The following is a 13,771-nucleotide window of genomic DNA, read 5'->3' on the forward strand; positions in this document are numbered from 1 at the left end:
CCTTCTGGCAGTCACTGCAGCAATTCCTGTTTCTCTCCAGCCGCACTCTGTAAAGTTTTATAGTTTCCTGGTTGTAGCTGCAAGGCCCCAGCCGTGCCGAGGAGGGTGGCGGGGGGAGAGCCCAACACTCAGGAACTCGGGGCCAGGGAGGCGAAGCAGGGAACCCTGGCCTGGTGGGATGTGCCAGGGAGATGCCAGGTCCCTTTGTGGGCTCATCCAGGTAGAAATGTTCTGTGCAGAGGGTGGTACAGTCCTGCATGAGGGGATGAGGTCCATCACAGATCTCATCCCAGCGTGGATCTGGACCAGCCCTGCCTGTGTGCCATGGGGTGGTGGCAGGAAGATGACACTGTCACCCAACATGGGGAATGTGTCTAGGGAGTGGGCAGAGCTGCTGGCATCAGAGCCCTGCTGGCTGCAAGCAGGGCCCCACCATGAAACCTGGTGCTCCTCCCTAATGAAAATCAGCTTTATATCTGCTTTATATCAGCACAACACTGCTCCAGCCCTGGGGGGATGAGGAACCTGGAGAGCAAGCAGTGCCATGGTACAGCCCATCACCTTGTTCATCCCCACTGGTCACATGCATATCCTCAGAGAGTAATGTGGCACCTTCACAGCCACAAAACCAAGGCACAGAGGTGCTGCTTTGGCTGGGGCCAGCTTCATCCTAGTGCAGGACATGGTACTTCGCTGACCAAGTGACCATAGAGGCCTCTCTGCTTGTTCCCTGTACCACCAGCTTTGCAGTGACAGCAGTGCTCCCCAGGTGATCCATTCCCCATGGTGATCCACTCCCCTGGGAGCCTTGGACACCCATGTATGGAATGGATAAAGCCTCGTATCACCAAACCTCCTGATTTTCTTTTTGATCCTTACCTGTATTCGGCAACTTCTGATGGAAAATTTGACTCCCACAAATAGCAACAATGAGAGGATGGGTCTGGCAGCTGTGGGAGTCAGAGACAAGTCCCTGCTAAATTCCCCATCAGGGCTAAAAGTCCTGGCTGGTGTTTGGCTTTATTAGGGAAGCCGTGACAGAGTGAGTGCCAACATTGTAATGCCCCCAGCTCTGTTAATACTTATGCTCTGCTCTGAGTGCCAAAGTCACCATGCTCAGCTCCATCTGCTCTGTTGCCAAAAGGATACATTAAAAACAGCCCAGAGGGAGGCAGGGAGTGTGACAGGCAGGAAGGTGATTTCTGGGAAAAAAGAGAGGAATGAAAGGGATGTGACAGTGGTATGCAGCCTCCTGTACCAGCCCAGTGCTCTGCCACTGGGTCTCCTGGGACTGCAAGGCATCACAGGAGCCAGGAGATTGTGGCTGGGATAAGGATGGGTGGGTGGGTCAGCGTTTCCACTGCTGGCCCTGCAGTGGGTTTTTCCTACATATTCCCCAAGCACCCAGCAGGCAAGGAAAAGAGAATGCTTGCAGATGCAGGGCACCCATGGGTGCTGGGTTGGGTTGTAGCACAAGTGAGACCTAGGCAATGGGGATGCTCTTGAGTGAGTGCCACATGGGGAAATCTCTCCCTGTCTTCCTCCTCATCCCAGCAGCCAGGCTGGGACTCCCCATCCCCTCCGCCAGGGCCGTATCGCTGGAGGGACATCACGGGTCACCAAGCAGCACAGAGACCTGTCTAACCCTTCACACCCTTCCCAGAAACAAGGGGCCGGGGGGAGGTGGGGAGGGGGACTGTAAACTCTGCATTACCACTAATTAAGCACTTGGCTGTCACCGAGGCTTCCCAACACGCCTTTTTCCCTGACACTTTTACTGTTTGGGGAAATGGTGTCCCAGGCCTTTGATGAACTCGCTATGAAGTTGAAAGGAGCTTGTGGCGCGGTGCCAGGGCCCATCACAATTGTCTCTCAGGCTGGGGATGGGAAATGACCCATTTATAAAAAGTGGGGTGATAAATTAGACCTGGGAAATGGGAGCCACAGATCGTGGATAAAAGGCAGGATGGGCCGGACTGGCTGTCGGCTGCCCCAGCCTGTCCCCAGCCCTGGTGCAGGTACAGCCAGGCTGGGGTGAACCCAAGGGGTGACAAACTTTGTCCTGCTGGTGATGCCAACCTGACACATGCTCCCTGCTGCAGTGGGAGCACGAGCTAGTGGAAAAGGGAACTAGCACTGGGCAGGACATTGTGCAGAGAAGGACTCCTGGGGGTTTCTTTATAATAGGGCATTTTTGGGGTGAAACAAATTCAAAAGCTGGAAATCCAGGGCAGGGACAAAGAGGAAAACACCCAGCTCTCATGCTGGAGTCAATGCAGTCTGTGTCCCACCATGAAGCCAACTCATGGCTGGGGCTGAGGAATATGCAGTCAAGAGGGCTGTGGAGTCCCCATGTCCATTGCTCCAAGTGCCACCAGGACACAGGGCCGGGGTGCAGGTGACAGTGACTGTGTGGCCATGCATCCCTGCTGTCCCTGTGTGGGGATCCCACACATCCTGCCAGCACAGAGCCTCCTGTTACAAGGGGCCAAGTCCTTGGGTCAGGGTGGGCCATGAGGGCCAACTCCTGGCATGCAGAGGCCCTACAAATCTATTTCATGCAACACAGGCCAGGGTTGTGAGGGTCTCCCAAGCACTCCATGTCCTGAGCAAGTGAAGTTGTGACCATGCAGATAACTGAGTTCAGGAACTGTCACCCACAGCTGCATCATCACACAACTTCTGAGTTCTCCCTGTCCCCCGTGTCTGCCCCTTGCCCCATCTCCATTCTGCCATGGCTCAGCTCTGAGCTGCAGTAGCAGCCAAGGAGCTGCACCACAGGATCATTGTGGGTTAGCTCAGAGAAGCTTCATGGGAGGCAGCAGGTTTTCCATGGCTCGGGTGCCTGACCCCAGAGAACTGGGGCAGCAGGACCCATCCCTTTCCCTGTCCCCATCCCCCCGGCTGGGGTGAGGCTGGGGGCTTCTCCCCTCCTCAGGGCAGGCTCCAGCAGTCCATATGGGGCAGGGGGACACCAGCTCTCTTCTTGCATCAGCAGGTTGCAATGGGCTCTGTCAGCAAGTCCATAGGGTGAGAGCCTGCCAGAAGGCTAATTAATGACTGCCAATTAGCACTAGTCAGGCCTGGCTGGCGGCTGGGAGCAGGTGATGGGATTTTCTGTGCAGTTGAAGGGAGAGTCTCTGGGTTTCACACATAGAATTCAGTTGCCTGTCTGCCGGCCGTGGATGGTGAGAGGCTCAACTGCACACAGACGCAGCAATGGCTGCATGGGCTTGGACAGCTGCCGAGAGGCTGTGGAGGGTGGTTTGGTCAGGGATGCAAAATCCCAGCTCCCAGAGATGCTGATTCTCAGCCTTCCTTGGGCTTTGCTTCCTACTGCAGCACAGGCACCCACCAAGATGTCACCCCTTGCCCAGGGCAATGCAGGAACAGCCTTTGGCATTGTGCTCCCTTTGGCATTGCACAACCCTGCACAACTCTGGGCAAGAGCTGGGAGAGATGCCTCTGCCTGTGATGAGCTCCTATTTAGGAAGGCTGGAGGTTCCTGCTGCCATAGGACTCAGCACCTGTATCCCATCCTCTGTGCCCTTCAAACCCCTCCATCTGCCTTTTATGACTCTGTTCTGCTCCTGCTCTTTAGCCCACATTTTCATGGCTGCTGTACCACAACATTCCCTATATATCTGAGCCTTGATTATTTCTAACACTATATATGCATGTGTATGAGTATATGTATACATATATATATTCATTTTATCCTCCCTGCATTGTGTTTCTCATTAATTATTCACATCTCATGAAATAGGAATGAAAAGATATTGCATGATGCTGGCTGGAGTCTCGCAGGAGGGAAATCAGCCTGAAGATTTCCCACAGCCACTGCTGGGCTCAGGCATGAAACCCTCTGCCTTGGCACAGGGCACCTGGGGTTGGGGTTTCCTGCTGAGAATCCAGGGAAAGGGAGCCTGACTGCACTGAGGCTGCAGGGAGCCCCTCAGCTGCATGGAATGGGTGACAGAGAGATCTCCCAGCCCTGGTGAGTTCCTGCCATGGTGCAAGACCTGCAGCAGTCCTGGTCACTGGGATTCATGATGTGTTTTTGACTGAAAGAAATCCCTACCCTTCAGCATGTGCTGACTGCAGTGGAGTCACATCCTAACCTCTGCTCTGATAGAAAAATAAGCAGGGGCCTGCCTCAACCTCCCACTCAGAGGCAGTTTCCCATATTCTTGAGCCCTCTCCAACTTTTCCACGTCCTTTATCAAGCTAGGATGCAGCACTCAGTCCTTGTTTCACCCACTGTACACAGAGCCGGACTCATCTTTCTCCTCTTTCCACCTTTTCTCCTTGAACAGTCACACCCTGGCCAGCACACGGGCACTGAGCCCTGGGGTCATTGCTCTGCACGAACGGGAACCTCTGCTCCTGCTCCACCCAAACAGCACTTGCTTTCTAAAATAGCTCTTTTCTTCCCACCCCTCTCCCTTGCTATTTAAAAATCTGCTTCATATACTTGATCTATTCTGTTTTTAAGAGGTTATCAGAAAGAGAGGGCTAAAGAAGGTCCCTTCTTGTCCCCTTTTAGCCTCTCTCCACACTGCCCCTTGCCCATCACCCTCACCCTCTGCTCCCTCACATGGTGGCAGAGCCATTTATTTAAGCAGTGGTACTGCAATATTTCCAGTGCTTTTCTCCCTCCTCTCTGCCCATTGTAATCTTTTCTTTGCTCTTTTGACCATCAGCTTATATTGAATAAGAGCTGTTAATTGAGCTGTCTGCATTGACATGTTGGGCTTGTACTTAGTGGCTATAATTAATTTAGGACAATATATGTGAATTATCTTGATTAGTCTATCCAAGATGCATCATCTCACACAAGCCCATGGTGAATGTCATATATCTTCATGCAATCCTTTCCCACAGCAGCAAAGTCCTTCAGCCTTAACTAACCTAAATATGTCACGTTTTTGCTAACACGCTGCCTCTCCACATCATTAATGAGCGTAATAAACCACACTGATGCTAACGCTCAGCAGCCTGCCTGGCCCTCTGCTAACCTCCTGCCACAGGGAGCAGTGGCTGTTCACACAGCCTGGAGGTAGAAACCAGGACCTGGTGAGGTGGAGGTACCCGGATTCCTGGACAGGTGCTGGGCTGGGGGGTGGCTTTGTTCAGTGGATGCTGCTGAGGGCTTTCCCTTCTCCCCACTGGGTTGGCCAACAGGAAAATCAGCCCAAGAGAGGTCCAGCCAGGTCTCCTCCAAGGATTGTGCTCTAGCTGGCACACAGACCTTGGGATGCATGGTCATGTGTGCATGTCTTTGGTGTCTTTTCTAGGGGGGAGGGAAGTGTCTGTCAGCTCTCCACAACTGAGGAAATACAATGGTGCATCTACCCAGCCCTGCTTCTGTCACCTTCCCCGCTCCCTCTGCCTCTTCAGAGCCCCGTTTTGGCAATATCCTTTCTCACCCATTGCTTGGGCCCTGCGGAGAGCCCTTCTTAGGGTTCTCCTAGAAGTGCTCAGCGATGTTGGAACCTGTTTTCAGGCATGGCAGGCAATCCCCCACTCCTACAGGAATGCTGGTATGCCTCTGGAGCCGCCACTGGTAGGACGGGTTATGCTTATGGGGACAAGTAGTGGCTCGACCTGGAGAAGGGCTGGTGCTGGCTCCGGGGCAGGCCCTTTTTTAGAAGCAGCATTCATCACGGCTGAGACCTCCTTTGATAGTTACACTACAAACAAACACACAAACAAACCAGCCAGTCCTTCAGATATCACTCGGGCAGAACAATACAATTACAGGGCTCAGGTTTCCAGCATCAGCCTCATCCTGCCGCTTTGGAGACCTCTGAAACCAGCAAATGCTTAACTCTGCATCCATTTGCAGGTCGCTCCAAATTTCCCAAGCACTGCAGAGGTGTTTACCCAGTGCAACAGCACACCGAGATGGAGGAATTGGTGATGTCTGATCCCAAGGCAGCAGGGAGATGTGGCACACACACCTCACTTGCCAGCAGCCTGACCTTGCCCAAACAACCACACGCTGCAGGATTCTGTTTGGGACAGATCGAGCAAGATGGGAGAGATGTTTAGGCTAAGTCCTTGGTATTTAGCCATTGGAATTTAACCCCTCTGGTTCTGATTATGGCTCTAGAAGTTAAGTTTCCATCACAGACCACCGGTTTTGGCCACTTAAGAGCAGTCGGTATCACCTCTGACCCCCCGGCAAGCTTTATTGCTCAGCTCACAGGGAAGCAGCCGCATCGGCTGCCTCGTAAAGCTCAGGGCCGCCGAGGGCTGGTCCTGCCAAATAAACCCCTCACAGATTCCCTCCCCCCCGTGCTCTCCCTGGGGTCCCCCAGGGCCACCCAGCATCACTGGCCCCATTGCAGAATTCCCTGCGGGTGCGTGGGAGAGGGCAAGGCCAGGACAGCCAGGTCAGGGGCGCTCTGATCTGGTGGCTGGTCCCTGGGGAAGGCTCCTTCAGAGACAAGGTGTCCAAATGGGGACACCTCTCACTGGCATGGAGCTGTTCTCAGGAGAGCTTTGGTTCAGCCATGGGTTGGTACAGTGCCATTCCTGCCCCATGAGTGCTTCGACTGCAGCCAGGGGCAACCTCTCCTATGTTTCCCGAGCAATCACTGCATGAGGAATTTGCAGCCCTCCTCCTCCTGTTCTCCCCAGCCTTGGTTGAATTACTGACATGCAACAGTCAGGAGGGAGCTCAGAGGTATCACTTTTCTGCTTTGGGAGACCTCCTTGCAGCCTTGCTGGGGACATGTGGATGATGGAGGGGAGCAGCTCCATTCCATTGAGTCTCTGTCCCCATTGCCTGGCAGGCTGAGAAGCAGGAAGGTGGCCCTGAAGGGTCCCTATCCCCACTGGGGTCTCTCCTCCTCATCGTGAGCCCACTTGCTTGTCACCATCCCAGCTCCTTCTCTCCTTGGAACTACTCCCAGGCACACATGGCCTCATGGGCTGCCTGTGCTCACAGCTCAGGGATTTCTCCTGCTGGCCTGGGACTTTGTGAGTGTATCACAGCCAGAGCCCACCCTGCTCTGAGCACATGAGCCTCCTCTGCACCCTGATGCTCCCAGCTGTGCCTGCTCCTCCTGCCTGAGGGTCAGGGTCAAGGTGGCACCTTGGGTCCGATGTCCCTTGCCCTGGCTGCAACACTGTTGGGGATTCTCATCCAGACAAGCTGAAGGAAAACCTTCAGGAGGTTTCCTGCTTTTGTGTGGTGAGCCAAGGCTTGAGATTTGTTTTGGAAACTCTCCCAGGGGAGGCTTTTTGGCTTGAATTTTTTTTTCCTTTAGAAGGATGAAGTGTGCCCAGTTGGGTTCCCTGGCCCTGACTGAAGAAGCTTTGGGTTTCTGTTGGGATGGTGAGTGAAGTTTGTGGGAACAAAACTGCATGTCCAGGCTGGCATGTAGGTCCCCTCCAAGTGACACAATGCCATACACGACCAGCATCCTTCAGGAGAGCTTAATCCCACGCTGCTGACATGCACAGCAAGCAAACACACGGGTGTTTAAACTAAGAAAATTACTCTTCTGGATTTTCCCGTGCCTCATAAAACACCACAGAGGGGGCACCCACCCACCCTGGAGATGATGCCCAGTGTCAACTACCACCTGCTCCCCAGGACCCAATGCTGGACAAACAGGGTGTGAGAGCCCTGACCTGCTGCATCAGCCACCCCCACCTCGCTGAAGCAAGGAAGCTGCACCTCTCCCCTCATGAGAGCCAGGGCATGGAGGCACCCCAGGCTGCTCATGGAAGGAGGCAGACCCAGCAGCAGCTCCCCTAAAGGGCCTCAGGGTCCCGAGGGCTCCTCAGGATGCTGTCAGTGCTGGGGCTACATCCTCCATCCTCATCTCATGGCATGCTAGGAGGAAGGATATTTTGCAGGATGGGTGGCTTTTCAGGGGGGGAAAGGGACTATTTAGGCTGAGCTGGATCTTCCCACCTCCTAACTGTGGAGTGTATGCACCAGGGAAGCGCTGGGGCACTGCTGGCCCCGGGGATGCTCTCTCCAGGGACACAACGCTGACGCTGATACTTGAGACACTTCAAACGGTACCAGCCAAAGCCCCCGAGAGCAGACTGACAGCAGAGCTGCTGGCGCCGTCCCCAGACGGGCTCCTCGGGTCCGAGGAGGGCTGCGAGCGCTCGCCTCTCTATTTACATTACCAGGAATGCACAAAACAGGGGGGCGCAGGCTGGGGAGGGGGGTATTGGCTGATTGTTCCCAGGATCCCCTTGTCAGAAACCCTCCCTGCTCTGTTAGTGTCTCTTGATATATGGCTTGCATTAGGGGATGAAAGTGAGGTATAGCTTGGGGTTTTGGCACGACAAACCCCATTAAACTCTCTCTGGGAAAACGAGTCCAAAAAGTGTTTTGGGGGGTTGAGTCACTAACAGAGCTGTGAGCAGCATTTCTTCCCACCTCCGGCTGCCTGGCCAGGGCAGGAGAGGGGCTGTGCTGCCGGGGGCTGGCAAGCAGCTACAGCACCCGCCCCTCCCGCTGTCCTGCCGGGGATCTGGGAGTGCTCACACACAGGGCAGCTGGCCCCAGCCCTTCCAGGGTATTGGTCCCAAGTCCAGACACCCCTCTGCCACTTGGAAATTTTGGGGTGGGTGGAGTAGTCACAGAGTTGGGAGTCTTTCCTGCTCTCCCAAAGCTGGTTTTGGGGAGGAGATGGGGACAGGATCCTTCCCCAGCATGGCAGCCTGACTTGGGGGTGACTCCATAGCCTCCTATCTGGAGTGCTCAGTTGGCAGGGGATGCACCTTCCTTGCACCACACATCCCTGGCTGCTTTTCATTTCCCCAGGGACAGAGGACAAACTGGGGGGACCCAGCTCAGCCCCTCTCAGGTGTGCCACCGCCTTTGTCCTCCTCTGCTTGGAGGTCAGGCAGAGCAGGAGAGAGCCATGCTGGAAGAGCGAAATGGGAGCTTTTTTGGGCCTGAACCCTCTTCTCTCTCCCCAGCACCAAGGAATCAAAGACAGGCAGGAGGAGGGAGGGTCAGCACAGCCCTGATTCCCCAGCCCCCCTGTCTGTAGTCCCCAGCCAGAGGGGGCCAGGCAGGACAGCCACCTGCCTGCACCCCCAGCCCTACAAAGGCCACTCTGCAGGTGATCTGCTCCAGGGCAAGGAGAGGGGGCTGCTGAAAACTTTCCATCACCCCGTGAGGCAGCAGGAAAATACCTGCAGAGGCTGAGGCAGGAGTCAAAGCAGCAGCGGGATGACTAAACGCAGGTGAAAGGAAAATTGCTCCCGGACAGAGAAGGCAATCCTCTCCAAACCTAGCCCAAATTGCCCTCTCTTTCCTGTTTGCACTGTGTTTCCTGCTCTCTGAGATAAGAGGCTGCATGAATCCCTAAGTGCCAGTTGTGCAGCAGCACAAACATGTCAGATGCCAAGAGCAATGCAATGAAAAGGGTGGGAAGAGGGACAGCATGGGCATTTTTTGCAAGCCTGCCCCCTGCCTCTCACCAGCCATTCTCTCACTGTACTGTGCTTGCCCCTTGTTTCCCTGTAAAGGAATCAGGAATTTGCTGGGGACCAGGGGCAACAGGCAAATGCAGAGCATCACAAACACCTCTGGCTGCTACTTGTGTTGAGTTCCTGAGGCCCCTACCTGGGAAAAAGGCAAGGATCTCAGCCCCAGCACCTGCCATGCTCCATGGGTCCAGGAACAGCATCCCAGGACAGATGGCACAAAAGCACCAGGGGACTGCAAGTGGTCAGCATCCTACAGGACCCCCAGCCTGGCTTCCCTGGCCTGTCAACCCTGCCCAGTGCTGATGCCCAGTGCTCCCTCAGCATCCCTCAGTGGGGTAATGCTCATGGGTGCTCATGGCACACTCTGCCCAAGCCTTGGAGGGGAGGGGGTGGCCATCAGGAATGAGAAGCAAGGCCCTGGAAGATGTCCAGCTCTCTTTTAATTAACCTGAACAAGCCAGAGCTTAAGTTTCCGAGCCAAGCCGAAGTCTCCCTGTTAGGAAAAACCTGCAGTACCTGGCAGTAATTTAATAACTCTCATTTTGAGCTTTCTAATAGCAGTGCTGTGGAACGGCTCCAAACCCGCTGGTCTCCCTGCCTTTCCGCAATCAAGTTACCTTTATTGCTTTATAGCAATATTAACAGAGATACCAGTGTTAATGCCTCACCTCAAACTCAGCTGGCAGGAGCCTGGCATGGCTGAGAGGAAACGCAGCGGTGCGTGGTGGGGCCGGGCCGGCTGGCTCCCGGCTCCGCTCCAGCACCCACCCCTAGCCCAGGGAGCAGTCCCTGTGCTCCAGACCCCAGTGCCAGGCACGTGGCAGGGTCAACTGTCACCCCTGGGATGGCATCTGGCTCAGGGGTGCTCTGGGATTAAGGATGTCCATTCTCAGATATAGTACGTACCATCACCCTGGGATCCAACCCTTTTTGGGGAGATGTTGCTGCAGGGGTACAGGATTAAGTCCTTTCCCAGCCACCAGAGGAGCTGTCAGGACCCATGGGGAATGTATCACCAGCCCCAGACACCTCTGCCCTAGCAGACTTGTTCCTTTCAGCATAGCAGGATTTAGGGTGTCCAGCATGCCAGGGACTGCCTGCCACGTGCAGAGCTGCAGTCAGCTCAGTTCCACTAACCTAGAAGAGGGGTGCTATGACTTGAGGTGCTTCAGAAATACTCCTCCCTCCCAGAGAGGGGAAAATTACTTTCATCTTTGAATCCACAAGCAGAAGAGAGACAGGAGGAATACACAGGAGACAAGCCCCTCCATAATTTCAAGCCCAAATAATTCTGTTCTACAAGGAACATCTCATCACACAGCCAGAACCATGTGAGCTGTTTATAGGAGCCCCAGCCATCCATCACTCACAGGTGTCCCTCCATGGGACTTTCCCTGGCTCTGATCTCCCCCAGCTGATGCTTTGGAGGGGTTCCCCCAGTACTCCTGTCTCTGCTGCAGGTTTGTGATACAACTGTCGTGCTTCAAGAGTAGGTTTGAAGAATGTAATTCCTCCTTGCTGGCTGGACATTGTAGGGAAATCTTGTCTTGAGGCACAGCCCTGACCAGGGGTACCACACAGGGATGTGCGGGTTGTGGGGGATGTGGTCACCTTGCCCTCCATGGACTCCCCTAGCCAGCCTGGGTGGCAAGGGGCAGACTTGTCACTTCTGCCATGAGCAGCAAGTGGCAGTGAGGAAGAGGAAGGGCTGAAGAAGCACTTGGTGTGTGACATCGTGGGGAGGGCATGAATGCCCCAGCCCTGCTGCAGTGGTGGCAGCACCACAGCCCAGGGCAGGGCAGGATTGTATAAAAGCCCCTGTCCGTGGCCGGCCACCAGCATGGGAGCTGACAAAGCAGCCCTGTTCCAGTTTATGGGATTGGAAACAGCTGCTGGTGGGGCACAGATAACCTGACATAGCAAGGACATGATGGGCTGCTGGAGGGGACAGACTGACAGGAGCACGCCCTGCTGGGGTTCGCCCAAACCTTACTGATCCCCACTGGCTTCAGCTGGGAGCTGGGCTGGGGCAGTGGACTCTGCAGGGACTGCTGTGCTTTCCTTGAGCATTTCCCACTTGGAGGGAAGGTTTCTTCCCAAGCTGGGAAGTGGAGCCGAGTGTCAGTTTGTGTGTGGAGCCACTGCTAATACCTTCTTTACTATTTATAGCTCAGCAGCCTTGTGCTGTTCGTTTCAGCATATTTTTTTTTTCCTCCCAGTAAATTCCAAATCTTTTCCCTCTTTCACCTTCTATTCCAGGATGCTGCCTGTACCATTCGGCTTTGATCTGCACTGATGCCAAGTGTGTTTTGAAACTCTAAGTATAGCACATCCCTTGAATTTCTCTTATCTAGCAAAGCAGTAATATCCTCAAAGAGCTCCAGCAAGCTGGTTAAAAACCTGACATCGCACGGCTCAGTCCACACCAGCTACTCCTCAGCCTGGTTCCCAGGCATCCTCCCCTCCAGAGTGCTCTGCAGGCTTGTGACCTGGGCTGTGCTTTGCTGCTGGTCTCGAAGTTGCTGTCAATCTTATTTTACAGTTCAGAGACTGAAAAGGGCAGCTAGGAGCAAAGACGGACAATATTTCTTTTTATTTTTTATTTTTCCCCCCAAAAGATGCCTGAATGCAGCCTTAAATTTTGCATCTTTAAACTGATTGTAGATGAAAGTAATAATAATATTTGAGACTTCAAAATAACCAATTTTCCAATGTAGGCAGGTAACTAGGAGGCCAAATGCAATCGTTTGTGACTGGCAGTGGATTGCAAGGGCAAAGATCTGAAGGCTGCTCTTAAATCCGTCCCCAAAATGTCTGGTGCTCTATACACACACACTGTAACAAATTAATGTCAGATGCTGCAGTTGGTATAATTAGACAGGATTTAGAGTGGCAGAGCCAGCAAATTGCTACGATTTATGTGAAGCCCAGACCCCAGGGTCTGCACCCACTGCTGCTTTGTCGTCACTGAAAATTCCTTCGTCAGTTGGAGGATGCAGTCCCTGCATTGCTTTGCACAATTTGGTCCCCAATTTGGCCCCTGGATGCATCCCTGACTTCAGCCCCTTGGGATGCCCTTTGGGGTGCAGGGTATCAGTAGGAGCCCACAGAGCTGATAAACTACATGAACCTCAAAGGACACCTACCAGAAGGACACCAGAGCCAGAGTGCTAGGAGGCACCAAGCTGCTTAGAAAATCCTTTTCTGCCTTTCCCCAGCGCAGAGTATGAATTAAAGAAAGGGTAGAAAAAAGAAAAAGCGCTTTCATTCCCTAGTTCTTATTAAGAGATAAACTCAATCTGGTTTAACTAACTAAGCCAAGCTCTGGCAGCGGCGGCGCGTGAGCGGCGCGGGTCTGCTCCAAAGTGGAACCAGCTCCCAGCCCCACACTTCAGGAAACATCTCATCCAGCGAACCTCGTATTTTTCCCACAAACTCCCCTCGAGCTGTAAAGCACATCTGGATAATTTTAGGCAGAAAGGGATTTTCCCAGAAAGTTGCAGGGGGAGGGTGGGGGGTAGGCGAGGGGCTGGTTATATTTTTCTCTTTCAAGCACGGAGACCCCGTTGTGGCGGCAGCATCGTGGGGTGATGCTGAGTGCTGCGGTGGTGAGGGCGGCTGTTGCATTGGCATGGAGAAATATCTGGCAGCAATTTGTGGCCACAGGTGGGTTTTTCTCCTTGCAGCTGAGTTTTGATGTGTTCTTATGCCTCTATCCCCTCAGCTGCCCTGGGATGAAGCAGGGACCTGCTGAAATCCTCCGGAGATTTGGTCCAGTGGCTCCAGGGCAGCTCCGGACATGGCACTGCTAAAAAGCAACAGAAAGGCAACAAAAAAAGGGCATTTTGAATAGACAAAGTGCCCCAGCTGCCTCAGGGCCCAGTCAAGCATTGCTTGTTGCTCAGAGGGGCCGGTGATGAGGGTATGAGGAGGCAGCTCATCAAGCCCTTATTAGCACAGGAACTGCCGAGTGCAAATTAACGCACCAGACTCTGTCCCAGCCGTACGGAGAGCGCCGCGTGCGCGGCCACGCCGAGCAGTTTAATCAACTCAGAAAGCAATTTGTTCTCCCTCTCTTTATAACCTTGACAAGCTAGCGGGTTATTTTTAAGCACACCAGCAAAGGCAATTCCCGGCTGGTTGGCAGCTGGCTGTCAAACCACGCTGGGCAGGTGAGCAGCCCCCTGCCAGCTCTGCTTCAGAGCAGGGAAAACCTTTTCCAGGATTCAGCACTTTCTCCCCCACATGCCCAAGCCAGGGGCACTCTGCTGTGGGCACAGCCCATCACTTTGGCACAAGG

Source organism: Taeniopygia guttata, chromosome 9 (assembly GCF_048771995.1).
Source record: "Taeniopygia guttata chromosome 9, bTaeGut7.mat, whole genome shotgun sequence".
Classification (NCBI taxonomy): Eukaryota; Metazoa; Chordata; class Aves; order Passeriformes; family Estrildidae; genus Taeniopygia; species Taeniopygia guttata.